Source organism: Cetorhinus maximus, chromosome 25 (assembly GCF_964194155.1).
Source record: "Cetorhinus maximus chromosome 25, sCetMax3.hap1.1, whole genome shotgun sequence".
Classification (NCBI taxonomy): domain Eukaryota; kingdom Metazoa; phylum Chordata; class Chondrichthyes; order Lamniformes; family Cetorhinidae; genus Cetorhinus; species Cetorhinus maximus.
Window position 1 is genome coordinate 43697339 of NC_135903.1, and position 13792 is coordinate 43711130.

Consider the following 13792-nt stretch of genomic DNA (forward strand, 5'->3'; position numbering starts at 1 on the left):
GCATTTTATACAGCTCCAACATAACCCCCCTGCTCTTATATTCTATGCCTCAACTAATAAAGGCAAGTATCCCATATGCCTTCTCGACCGTATCGACCTGTGCTGCTGCCTTCGGGGATTTATGGACATGTACACCAAGGTCCCTCTGATCCTCTGTACTTTCTAGGGTCCTACCATCCACTGTATATTCCCTTGCTGTGTTAGTCCTCCCAAAATGCATCACCTCACACTTCTCAGGATTAAATTCCATTTGTCACTGCTACTATTTACGACACCACCAATTTTCGTGTCATCTGTGAACTTACTGATCATGCCTCCTATATTCACGTCTAAATCATTAATGTACACTACAAACAGCAAGGGTCCCAGCACTAATCCCTGCGGTACACCACTGGTCACAGGCTTCCAAATGCAAAAACAACCCTTGACCCTCACCTTCTTCCTCCTGCAACAATATATCATATTCCCTTGTGTTAATCAATATTCTCGATTCATCTGCCTTAGTTTTGGATCCAATTTGCCAAATTGTCCTGGATCCCATGGGCTCTTACCTTCTTGACCATTCTCCAATGTGAGACCTTGTCAAAAACCTTAGTGAAGTCTATGTAGACTACATCAACTGCACTACCCTCATCTACACAACTAGTCACCTCCTCGAAAAATTCAATCAAATTTGTTAGACATGATCTCCCCCTGACAAAACCATGCTGACCATCCCTGATAAACCCCTGCCTCTCCAAGTGGAGATTAATCCTGTCCCTCAATTTTTTCCAATAGCTTCCCTACTGTTAGACTCACTGGCCTGTAATTACCTGGTTTATCCCTACTACCCTTCTTGAATAATGGTACCACATTTGCTGTCCTCCAGTCCTCTGGCACCTCTCCTGTGGCTAGAGAGAATTTGAAAATTAGTGTCAGAGCCCCTGCAATCTCTTCCCTTGCCTCACATAGCAGCCTGGGATACATCTCACCTGGGCCTGGAGATTTATCTACTTTTAAGCCTGCTAAAACCACTAATATCTCCTCCCTTTCAATGCTAATTTGTTCAAGTATATCACAGTTCCCCTCCCTGATTTCTGCACCCATATCGTCTTTCTCCATAGTGAACACAGACGAAAAGTACTCATTTAAAACCTCACCTACATCTACTGGCTCCTCTCTCAGATTGCCCCTTTGGTCCCTAACAGGCTCTACTCTTTCCCTGGTTATCCTCTTGCTTATAATATATTTATAAAATGCATTGGGATTTTCCTTTATCTTACTTGCCAGGAGTTTTTTCAAGCTCTCTCTTCACTCTCCTAATTACTTTTTTTAAGTACCCCCCCTATACTTTCTACACTCCTCTAGGGCTTCCGCTGTTTTTAGCCCTTTGTATCTGCCATAAGCCTCCTTTTCCTTATCCAATCCTCTATATCCCTCAACATCCAGGGTTGCCTGGACTTGTTGGTCCTACCCTTCACCTTTATGGGAACATGTTAGCCCTGAACTCTCACTATTTCCTTTTTGAATGACTCCCACTATTCTGATGTAGATTTACCGACAAGTAGCTGCTCCCAGTCCAATTTGGCCAGATCCTGTCTTATCATATTGAAATTGGCCTTCCCCAATTCAGGACCTTTATTTCCAGTCCATCTTTGTCTTTTTACATAACTACCTTAAATCTTAGAGTTACAGTCACTATCCCTGAAATGCTTCCCCACTGATACTTCTACCACTTGCCTGGCTTCATTCCCTAAGATTAGGTCTAGTAACGCCCCTTCTCTTATAAGACTTTCTACATGCTCAAAAAGCTCTCCTGGATGCACTTTAAGAATTCTGCCCCCTCTAAGCCTTTCAAACTAAGACTATCCCAATTAATATTGGGGAAGCTGAAATCCCCTACTATTATTACCTAATCATTCTTACACTTCTGAGATTTGCTGACATATCTGCTCCCCTATCTCCCCTTGACTGTTTGGAGGCCTATAGTTCATTCCCAGCAAAGTGATTGCCCCCTTTTTGTTTTTAAGTTCAACCCATATGGCCTCATTTGAGGAACCTTCTAAGATACCATCCCTCCTTACTGCAGTAATTGACTCCTTGATCAATAGTGCAATGCCACTTCCTCTTTTACACCCGCACCACACCCACCCCTGTCATGCTTGAAGATTCTATACCCGAGAACATTGAGCTGCCAGTCCTGCCCTTCCCTCAACCATGTCTCAGTGTAGCAACAATATCATATGATAATAATATCATGCCCTCAATTCATCTGCCTCACTTGTAAGGCTCCTTGTGTTAAAATAGATGCAATCCAGCCTTACATTATTCCCTTGTGCCTTAACTGGTCTATATTTGCTCTGCCTTCCAGACTGACTTACTTTCTCTTCGATATTTGGCTGTGCATTACCCCCTACTGTACCTCCACTCTGTATTCCATCTTCCTGACAAATTGTTTTAAACCCACCCTCCCCCCACCCCACCCCACCCCGCCCCCCACCCCAACAGCACTAGCAAACCTCCCTGCAAGGATGTTGGTCCAGTTCTGGTTCAGGTGCAACCCATCTGACTTGTACAGGCCCCACTTTCACCAGAAACAGACCCAGTCATCCAGGAAACTAAAGCCCTCCCTCCTGCACCATCTCTTCAGCCACACATTCATCCTCTCTATCCTCCTATTCCTTTGGTCACTAGCACATGGCACAGGGAATAATCCAGAAATTACAACCTTTGAGGTCCTTCTTTTTAATCTGCCACCTAGCTCCCTAAATTCTTCTTGCAGGACCTCACCCCTCCTTCTACCTATGTCATTGGTACCAATGTGAACCACAACCTCCGACTGTTTGCCCTCCCCCTTTAGAATGCCCCGCAGCCATTCGGTGACATCCTTGACCCTGACACCAGGGAGGCAACACACCATCCTGGAGTCACACCCACAGCCGCAGAAGCCTGTCTGCACTATTGAGCCTCCTACCTACCATTATTGCTCTTGTACTCTTACTTCTCCCACCTTGTGCAGCTGAGCCACTCATAGTGCCTGAACTTGGCTCTGACTGCACACTCCAGAAGAACCTTCACCATCACCATTTTCCAACACAAAAAAACAGTTCTTGATTGAGATGCACTCTGGGGCTTTCCTGACCACCTGCCTGCCTCCCTTCTTCTGACTGGTGGTCACCCATTTCCTCCCTGACTGCACTTCCTTAAGCTGCGGAGTGACTCAATATCTAAAAACGTGCTATCCACGTAACCCCCAGCCTCGTGGATGCACCGCTGTGTCTCCAGCTGATGCTCAAGCTCCGAAATCTGTTGCTCGAGCTGGTCAAGCCAGTGGCACTTCCTGCACATGTGGTCATCCAGAATACAAGGAGTGTCCAAGAATTCCCACATCCTGCAAGCCGTACAACACACGGGACTGAGCTCCCTCGCCATACTTGTTGTTTGTTTTTAATTAAAAGACTATTTCCTTAAATTTAAGCCAAGTATAAAACTATCTAGTTTAAAAAAAAACAAATGCTGAGACTCTTACCTTCTGTAATGTGGCTTTAAAGTGGAAAAAACCAACTTACCCACTACCTACCAATTGCTAAGTGTCTGGGTGAGAACCGACTCCATCACAGGTAAACTTCGCTCTGCTCCTTATACAGTCACTCCGCTCTCTCACAGGTAAACTCCGCTCTGCTCTTTATACAGTCACTCCGCTCTCTCACAGGTAAACTACGCTCTGCTCTTTATACAGTCACTCCGCTCTCTCACAGGTAAACTCCGCTCTGCTCTTTATACAGTCACTCCGCTCTCTCACAGGTAAACTCCGCTCCTGCTCTTTATACAGTCACTCCACTCCCTCAACAGGTAAACTCCTGCTCTAGGTCCTCCTCTCGCACTCTCCTCTAGGTGCTGCTGGCTATCTGTCCCAGGGTCCTCCTCTCACACTCTCCTCTTACTGTAGCTATACGGAGCAGAAGCAATTATTAGGCAAGGCTGAATGAGACAGATAACATCTTCAATACAGACACAGCTCATTTAGATAGGATAGAACCTGCAGCAAAATATTTCCAGAATTAGTTCTTGTTCTCTCTTTACTTCTCTAAGGTGCTGGTAAATTTTGTTAAATCTCCTCTAGGAGCAACCAAGGGGGCCATTCAGCCCCTTGTGCCTGATCCACCACTCAATTACATCATTGCTGATCTGTGTCTTAAATTCATCTATGCAACTTGGTTCAATAACCCTTAATGCCCCTGCCTAACAAAAATCAATTGATCTTAATTTTAAAATTTCAAAACTGCCCTCAAGGAACATCAACTCATGAAAGTTACTTTCCTGTCCTGTGGCTGATGTTCATGGTGAGTTTGAAAGTGACTTTTGGTCGTGTGAAACATTTCAGTCAGGCCCAAAACTATCCACAACCTCTCAATCTTCATAATGCACATACATTCCAATATAAGCTATTGATAGGACTCTCTTCTCTAGCTCAAGATACTGAAGCCAACTAAACCACTTCCACTGTTATCAGTTAGATCAGTCAGTTCAACACTGGCCCAAATTCAAACATAGTTCCATTCTGTCTTAATCAGCGCTTTTAATCCCAAACTATTGGAGGAGCTATTCCCAAACTTAAAATGAAGTGACTAGTACTCTTTCTAAATGTATTTTGTGACCTGCCCTTAAATTGTCTGGGTCATCAACCCTATAACAATATAAAGAACCTGGCCCCCATTTCACAATGTGCTGTGTAAACACTCAGCCTCACTTGTAATCACAGCAATGTCCAGAGGCAGCAATATCCATTTATGGTGGAACTACTTTCAATAAAGTGCAGGAAATTCCTTTATTCTGATATTCTTGCAATTAAACTCCCACATAATATAGTCTGCAATGTCTAATACAGCTTGCAGACTTTACAAAACTTCTGAGGTCAATGGGTCCAATACAGTTGTCAAGCCCTTTGACCCTAACACAACTTATGGCCCTATACAGTTTGCAAGCCTATGCAGCAATGTAACTCATAGGCCCTACATAACCTGTGCTTCTTCTTGCCTTACAACAACCTAGAGAGCCACTGCAGTCAGTGGATCTATGGGTCCCAGCACCTGGACTACAAATTTGTTCCACCTGCTCAATTAATGGTACCTTTTGCCCCAGATGAGCATAAGGTACATCCTGTTGTAGTATAGCATACCCTGTTGGAGTATATGTAGTGCATCCTGCTGTAGTATAGTATGTGATATGTTCCTTCTGTTGTAATATAGAACCTCCTGTTGTAGTGCAGCATTGTAGTAATCTGATGTGTAATATACTTTGAAGGCAAATGTTGTAATGGAAGATTACATAATCTTGGTATCCAATAGCACGGTAATTGTAAGTAAAGAAAAATTCCCGTCCCGATTGTTGAAGCAATCCCCTTGAAGCATGCCATAATTTGGAAGAGTTGAATCTTTAGATCCAGCCTCAGACGATTGATCCCATGATGTAGCGGGGGAGAAGAAGTGGGTGATCCTCTTATCCTCGTGTGGGAGTAAGGCAAATGGGTTAATTCAAATGTTGTTGACGCCCAGTTCCCCAGATTTGAAATTTGATGACTTAATGAGGCTTGTAAAGAATCATTACCAGCCAAAGCCCTTGGTGATGATGCAATGGTTCAAATTTAACTCCAGAAATAGAGCCAGGGGGAGACATCTGCTTGTTATGTGGCAAGTCTGAAGCAATGAACAGGATAGTGGGAGTTTGGTACATCTATCAATGATATGCTTAGAGATTGTTTGGTGTGCAGTAGAAGTGAAGATGCCATTCAGAAGAGATTATTGTCTGAAACTAATTTGAATTTTCACCAAAAAAAATTTGAATTTTCCGAAGCATTGGAAATCGCTCTGGCAAATGGAAGGTGCAGTGCGGGACTCGAAAGACATACAAAGAGTGAAAAATGGCACTGTCCTCCACATTGGGTGGGGAGCCTCAACCAAAAAGAATTTGAAAATACAAGGCTTTGCTCAGAAGTGGGAAACAGCCACCGGTAGCAGACAAATAAAAAGTGATAACTTAGTATCGAAAACATGACCTCATGGTAACAGAGATGGAAGCAGACAACCTTGTAATGAACCACAGTTTAAAAAAACAAATGTGTTTTTTTGTCATTGGAATGGACACCTCATGGGACATTGTAAAGATAGAATCAGGCAGATTTTCAAACAAAAGCAAAACCCCAATGAGGTCCACAGCGTTGAAAAACCTGAAGTAGTAGATTCAGATGTTTATTTGTTGTATAATTTAAAGGTAGGAAGAACAGAACCTATCCATGTAACCATGAGAGTGAGTGAGAGGCCGATCAGAATGGAGGTGGATATTGGAACAGCCACTACGGTGGTAGGTGAGCATGATTTTAAATACCTGAATCATGGGGAACATAAACTAAATTTGGAAGAAACAGATGCCGAATTGAAAACTTACACGGGACAAGACATATAAGTCAAGGGCATAAGTAAAGTCACAGTACACTACGGAAATCAAACAGTGAAATTACCCCTGATGGTGGTAGTAGGCGAGGGACCTAGCCTTCTTGGACGAAACTGGCTGAAAGAAATTAAATTGGAATGGGCTGAAATCTTCCAACTGAGAACTAACGGGCTATCAGAGCTTCTACAGAAACATGCCTCAGACTTCAAGGATGAACTTGGAAAGATTGAGGGGCTACAAGCAAAAATTCCTGTGGATCCAGAGGCAACACCCAGATTCATGAAGGCAAGACCAATACCTTATGCACTGTGGGAAAAGGTATGTGCCGAACTGGACAGGTTAGAAAAACTGGGAGTGATACAACCAGAGCGGTTTTCAGAGTGGACAGCACCAGTTGTACCTGTTCTCAAACCTCACCGAAGTGTTTGAATTTGTGGGGTCTACAAATTAACAGTCAATAAAGTGGCTAAGTTGGACAGACACCCCATAGCAAAAATTGAAGACTTTGTACGCTACACTGGCAGGTGGACCTGCCTACACGAAGCTTGATATGAGTCATGCTTATCAACAATTGGAATTAAAGAAGGCCTCCCGGAAGTTTGTCACCATTAATACACACAAAGGGTTGTACCAATACATCTGTTTATCTTTTAGCATATCTTCAGCTTGTGCCATACTCCAAAGAACCATGGAAAGTTTACTACAGGGACTGCCCCAGGTTATAGTTTGTTTAGCTGACGATCTGGTGACAGACCTCATTGAAAAGGAACGGTTGGTAAACTTGGAAGAAGATTAAAAATGTTTTTTGCAGGTTGGAGTGAGGTTGAAAAAAGAAAAGTGCACATTCCTAGCGAAAGAGGTAACCTACCTAGGTCACAAGGTAGACTCACAAGGTCTATATCCAGTTGAAGAAAAAGTGAAAGCCATTAGAGAGGCACCAGCACCAAAGAATATATCCAAACTCAAATCATTCTTGGGGATGATCAATTACTGTGGACGTTTCTTACCTAATTTGTCGACAGAACTGGCACTCCTGTATTACTTACACAAGAAAAACCAGCGATGTCTTGGCAAACACCACAGGAAGAAGCTTCTACAAGAGTGAAACAGTTGTTGCAGTGATCTACCCTACCAGTGCATTTTGACCCAAAGAAAGATTTGGTGTTGACATGTGACACATCTCCCTATGGAGCAGGAGCAGTGCTCTCTCATCGAATGGATGATGGATCAGAACGACCTATTGGATAAGAATCAAAAACGCTCAATACAGCGGAAAACGGATACTCACAGTTAGAAAAAGGCCTGTCAATCATCTTTGGTGTTGAGAAATTTCCCCAGTGTGTTCACAGTCATCATTTTACTATCGTTTCAGACCACAAGCTCTTGCTGGGGTTATTCAGCGAAGACAAGGTTATACCATCTATAGCCTCAGCAAGAGTACAAAGATGGGCATTGATCTTGGCAGCGTATGAATATACTTTCATTCATAGACCCGGAAGTCAAATTCCAAACGCAGATGCACTCAGTCATTTGTCCATGCAAGTAAAAGATGAGGATGTTCCAATTCCTCAAGAATTCATTTTATTATTGAACTTCCTGGATTCATCACCGATATGTGCTAGACACATTAGAGATTGGACAAGTCGAGACCTAGTCTTATCCAAAGTACAAGAACAAGTTCTTCACAGTTGGTCACAAGAACAGGAATCAGCTGAAATGAAGCCATATCTTCAGAGAGGATATGAAATAATCAGCCCGGAAGGTATCTTATTGTGGGGGGCACGATTGTTCCTCCAAAAGGGTGAAAGTCATCGTTATCTGAACTTCACAGTGCACATCCCGGAATTTCCAAAATGAAGGCAATGGCACACAGCTATCTATGGTGGCCTGGGATGGATGGAGAAATAGGGAACTTAGTGAGAAGTTGTATGAAGTATCAGCAAGTACAAAAATTATCTGCAACACCTCTGTTACACCCCTGGGAGTGGCCCAATAGGCTGTGGGTGTGAGTAAACATCGACTATGTGGGACCTTTTATGGGAAAAATATTTCTACTTATCGTCGCTGCACAAAATGGATAGACATTTATGAAGTGAAGTCACCGACATCTTCTGCTACAATTGACAAGCTACATCAATGTTTCACAACCAACAGACTGCCTGAAGTGGTTGTATCAGATAATGGAGCTGTATTTACAAGTGCTGAATTTCACCGATTTATCAGCCTCAACGGTTTTACTCATGTAAAAACTTCACCGTACCATCCTTCTTCAAACAGACTGCCAAGAAAGTGGTTCAGACATTCAAGTCTGGTATGAAGAAATTGTCTGGAGATTCTATTATGACACACGGTTTCTTTTCCATTATAGGACCACCCCTCATACGACAACAGGTGTCACACCTGCGGAATTGTTGATGAAGTGCCATCTCCGATCGAGATTGAGCCTAATTATGTCACACTTGGAGGGGGAAGGTGGAAAGAAGTCAGGGAAGTCAGAAAACTGGACACGACTGGCACAGTCATGGCAGGACATTTAATGTAGGAGAGAAGGTATATGTGAAGAGTTTTAGAGAAGAGCCAACAAGGTTGTTTGGTGAAATAAGTGCAGTAATGGGACCTCTTCCCTACCACATGAAAGTGGAACATTGAGCCATATGGAGACATGTGGATCATATAAGAGAAGAAACAAAATACCCAGAAATGATTCCACCAGTGTTTGTGACTGAGCCAATGTTTCCTGTTGAAAGAACTCAACTAAGTACAGATGTGTCTGAAGGGCCGACTGTACCTGTAAGAATCAAGGAAACAGATTTGCAGGCACCTAATGAAGAGCCTGCTGCTCAGACGATTCCAATGAAGGAGGTTCCAGATAAACCATCAGAAGCAGTAGAGCTGAGACGTTCTACATGCATAAGGAAAACCAATAAGACTGCCTTTGTAAATTAATTATGTGAAAAATTTGATATTTTGAGAAAAATTGTAAAATGTATTTTAGTAAAGGGGGAGGGATGTAGTAATCTGATGTGCAATATACCTTTAAGACGAAAGTTGTAATGGAAGATCACATGATCTTGATATCCAATAGCAGAGTAGCGTGGGCTACCTCTGTAGTCAGTAGTCTTGAGTTAGAGTCTGAAGTGAAAAGACAGAGTTTTAATTTGTAAGCACACAAGTGTAGCCGCTGAGCTCCTTTAGTAAATAAACAGAATGTGCTTCTTCTAAGAATGATCTACTGATCTTCTCTGTCTCTGTAGCAACTCGGTCATTTCGAAACAAGCATGCAACCTGGATCCTTAACTCCTAACACAGCAGGGTACAGGATCCAACAAATATATTATGTCCTGTTGTAATATAGTAGGTCCTGTTGTAACATAGCACACCCTGTTGTAGTATAGTACGCCCATTATAGTATAGTACATCATGTTCTAGTATAGTACATGTTGTTGTGGTATATTACGCCCTGTTGTAGTATAGTGCGCCCTGTTAGAGTACAGTGCACCCTGTTAGAGTTTTGTACGGCCTGTTGGAGTACAGTATGAGTACAGTGCGCCCTGTTAGAGTTTGGTACGGCCGGTTGGAGTACAGTATGCCCTGTTGTATTATATTAGGCTCTGTTGTAGTATAATACGCCCTGTTGTAGTGATGTACATCCTGTTGTGGTATAGTATATCCTGTTGTGGTATCGTACGCCCTGTCATAGTTATCGTACGCCCTGTCGTAGTTATCGTACGCCCTGTCGTAGTTATCGTATGCCCTGTCGTAGTTATCATACGCCCTGTTGCAATATTCTCTGGGTGGAGGACTTCAATGTCCATCACCAAGAGTGGCTCGGTAGCACCACTACTGACCAAGCTGGCCGAGTCCTAAAGGACAAACCTGCTAGACTGGGTCTGCAGCAGGTGATAAGGGAACCAGCAAGCGGGAAAAAAATATTTGACCTCATCCTCACCAACCTGCCTGCTGCTGATGCATCTGTCCATGACAGCATCAGTAGGAGTGACCACCGCACAGTTGTTGTGGAGACGAAGTCCCACCTTCACACTGAGGAGACCCTCCATCATGTTGTGTGGCACTACCGCCCTGCTAAATGGGATAGATTTTGAACAGATCTAGCAACTCAAGATTCATGAGGCACTGTGGGCCATCAGCAGCAGAATTGTACTCGAACACAATCTGTAACTTCATGTCCTGGCATATCCCCCACTCTACCATTACCATCAAGCCAGGGGATCAACCCTGGTTCAATAAAGAGTGCAGGAGGACATGCCAGGAGCAGCACCAGGCATACCTAAAAATGAGGTGTCAACCTGGTGAAGCTACAATACAGGACTCCTTGCATTCCAAACAGCATAAGCAGTAAGTGATAGACAGAGGTAAATGATTCCACAACCAACGGATCAGCTCTAGGCTCTGCAGTCCTGCCACATCCAGTCGTGAATGGTGGTGGACAATTAAACAACTCACTGGAGGAGGAGGCTCCACAAATATCCCCATCTTCAATGATGGAGGAGCCCAACATATCAGTACAAAAGATAAGGCTGAAGCATTCTGTACAATCTTCAGCCAGAAGTGCTGAGTGGATGCCCCATCTCGGCCTCCTCCAGAGGTCCCCAGTCTCACAGATACCAATTCAATTCACTCCAAGTGATATCAAGAAACTGCTGAAGGCACTGGATACTGCAAAGACTATGGGCCCTGACAATATTCCACCAATAGTACTGAAGACTTGTGCTCCAGAACTTGCCGCGCCCCTAGCCAAGCTGTTCCAGTACAGCTACAACACTGGCATCTACCCGGCTACGTGTAAAATTGCCCAGGTACGTCCTGTACACAAAAAGCAGGACAAATCCAACCCGGCCAGTTACAGCCCCATCCGTCTACTCTCGAGCATCAGGAAAGTAACAGAAAAGGTCATTGACAGTGCTATCAAGCAGCACTTGCTTAGCAATAACCTACTCACTGCTGCCAAGTTTGGGTTCTGCCAGGGCCGCTCAGCTCTGACCTCATTGCAGCCTTGGTTCAAACATGGAAGAGCTGAACTCCCAATGTGAAGTGAGAGTGACTGCCCTTGACAACAAGGCAGCACTTGACCGAGTGTGGCATCAAGGAGCCCTGGCAAAACTGGAGTCAATGGGAGTCAGGAGAAAACTCTTCACTGGTTGGAGTCATACCTAGCACAAAGGAAGATGGTTGTGGTTGTTAGGGGTCAGTCATCTCAGCTCCAGGGCATCACTGCCTGCTGCAGATGCATCTGTCCATGACAGTATCGGTAGGAGTGACCACCGCACAGTTGAAGTCCCACCTTCACATTGAGGATACCCTCCATCGTGTTGTGTGGCACTACCACTGTGTTAAATGGGAAAGTTTTCAAACAGATCTAGCAGCTCAAGACTGGGCATCCATGAGGCGCTGTGGGCCATCAGCAACAGCAGAATTGTACTCAACCACAATCTGTAACCTCATGGCCTGGCATATCCCCCACTCTACCATTTACCATCAAGCCAGAGGATCAACCCTGGTTCAATGATGAGTGCAGGAGTGCATGCCAGGGTAGGGTCCTCGGCCCAACCATCTTTAGCTGCTTCACCAATGACCTTCCTTCCATCATAAGATCAGGCGCGAGGATGTTCACTGATAATTACGCAATGTTCAGCACCATTTGTGACTCCTCAGGTACTGAAGCAGTTCATGTCCAAATGCAGCAAAATCTGGACAATATCCAGGCTTGGACTGACAAGTGGCAAGTAGCATTCATGCCAGGCAATGACCATCTCCAACAAGAGATAATCTAACCATCACGCATGACATTCAATGGCATTACGATCACTGGATCCCCCACTATCAACATCCTGGGGGGTTACCATTGACCAGAAACTGAACTGGACTAGCCATATAAATACTGTGGCTACAAGAGCAGGTCAGAGGCTGGGAATCCTGTGACGAGCAACTCACATCCTGACTCCCCAAAGCTTGTCCACCATCTACAAGGCACAAGTCAGGAGTGTGATTGAATACTCCCCACTTCCCTGGATGAGTGCAGCTCCAACAACACTCAAGAAGCTCAACACCATCCAGGACAAAGCAGCCCGCTTGATTGGCACCACATCCACAAACATTCGCTCCCTCCACCACCAACGCACAGTAGCAGCAGTGAGTACCATCTACAAGATGCACTGCAGGAATTCACCAAGGCCCCTTACACAGCACCTTCCAAACCCACGATCACTATCATCTAGAAGGACAAGGGCAGCAGATAGATGGGAACACCCATCACCTGGAAATTCCCCTCCAAGTCACTCACCATAAATACTTGGAAATATATCGCCGTTCCTTCACTGTTGCTGAGTCAAAATCCTGGAACTCCCTCCTTAACAGTACTGTGGGAGTAGCTACACCACATGGACTCCAGTGGTTCAAGAAGGCAGTTCACCACCACCTTCTCAAGGGCAACTAGGGATGGGCAATAAATGCTGGCCCAGCCAGCGAAGCCCACATCCCATGAATGAATAAAATAAAACACCCTGTTGCAGTTTAGTATGACCTGTTGTATTTAGTATGTCCTTTTGGAGTGTAGTATGCTCTTGGACTGTAGTACTCCCTATTAGAGTATCGTACACCCTATTGAAGTATAGTATGTCCTGTTGGAGTATAGCGCACCCTGTTTGTTGTAGAATAGTATGTCCTGCTGTAGAATGGTATGTCCTTCTGTAGTACAGATCATCCTGTTGTAGTATAGTACGCCCTGTTGCAACTGACCTGGAGGAAGCCAGGATATTAGATTGCAGCCACTTTAATATCTGCTTCAATTTCTGCAGTGGGGGCTCATCACCATACAGTGCCTTGACCCTCCAAATAGTTTAAACTTTCAACGTTGATTATGCCAAAGAGAAAAAGTCACAGGAGGCCAAAAGGAGTGAGCACATGCCGTGGCTCATCAGGTGGGAATGAGTGTTGGAGAATCAGGGCTAGAATGTTGGAGTTCTACTCCAATACGACCCCTGACCTGGAGCAGAGACTCCACCAACTGTGCCTTCAATTTAGGCCCCAGCCACTTGGCTCCTCATAACATCATAAGCAAGGAAACTTTCATTGGGAACCAATCTCAAAATCTCCATGTTTTCTGTCCCATTACTCCATCAGCAACATCATCAACAGTGCCCTAAATCCAAACTAATCCAGGAAGCAATAACTTGCTTTATTCCTCAGATGTTGAAACTGAGGTGTGGATTTAATCTATGACCTCTGTCTGGGGGCCATTTTGGCTCTGTGAAATGATGTCAAAGGACGATAGCATGTCTTTTAGCATCTTAAAGGACCTTTCATAGGAAGAGGAGGTGGCCAATCAGCCCCTCTAGCCTTTTCT

General features: G+C 44.3%; 1 protein-coding gene across 5 annotated transcripts in view; it reads right to left on the bottom strand.

Moving 5' to 3' along the window:
* Window positions 1–13792, bottom strand: part of LOC144668087 (1-phosphatidylinositol 4,5-bisphosphate phosphodiesterase delta-3-like) — an 82496-nt gene that overhangs the window by 62214 nt on the left and 6490 nt on the right. The window contains exon 2 of one of the 5 annotated variants that reach the window (XM_078529859.1): window positions 9464–9561. The exons of 3 other annotated variants lie outside the window; for them this stretch is intronic. The gene's annotated coding sequence lies outside the window, so the exon portion shown is untranslated. Of the gene's footprint in view, window positions 1–5158; window positions 5250–9463; window positions 9562–13792 lie in introns of those variants that run through there. One more of the 5 variants, XM_078529860.1, reaches the window with a different exon arrangement.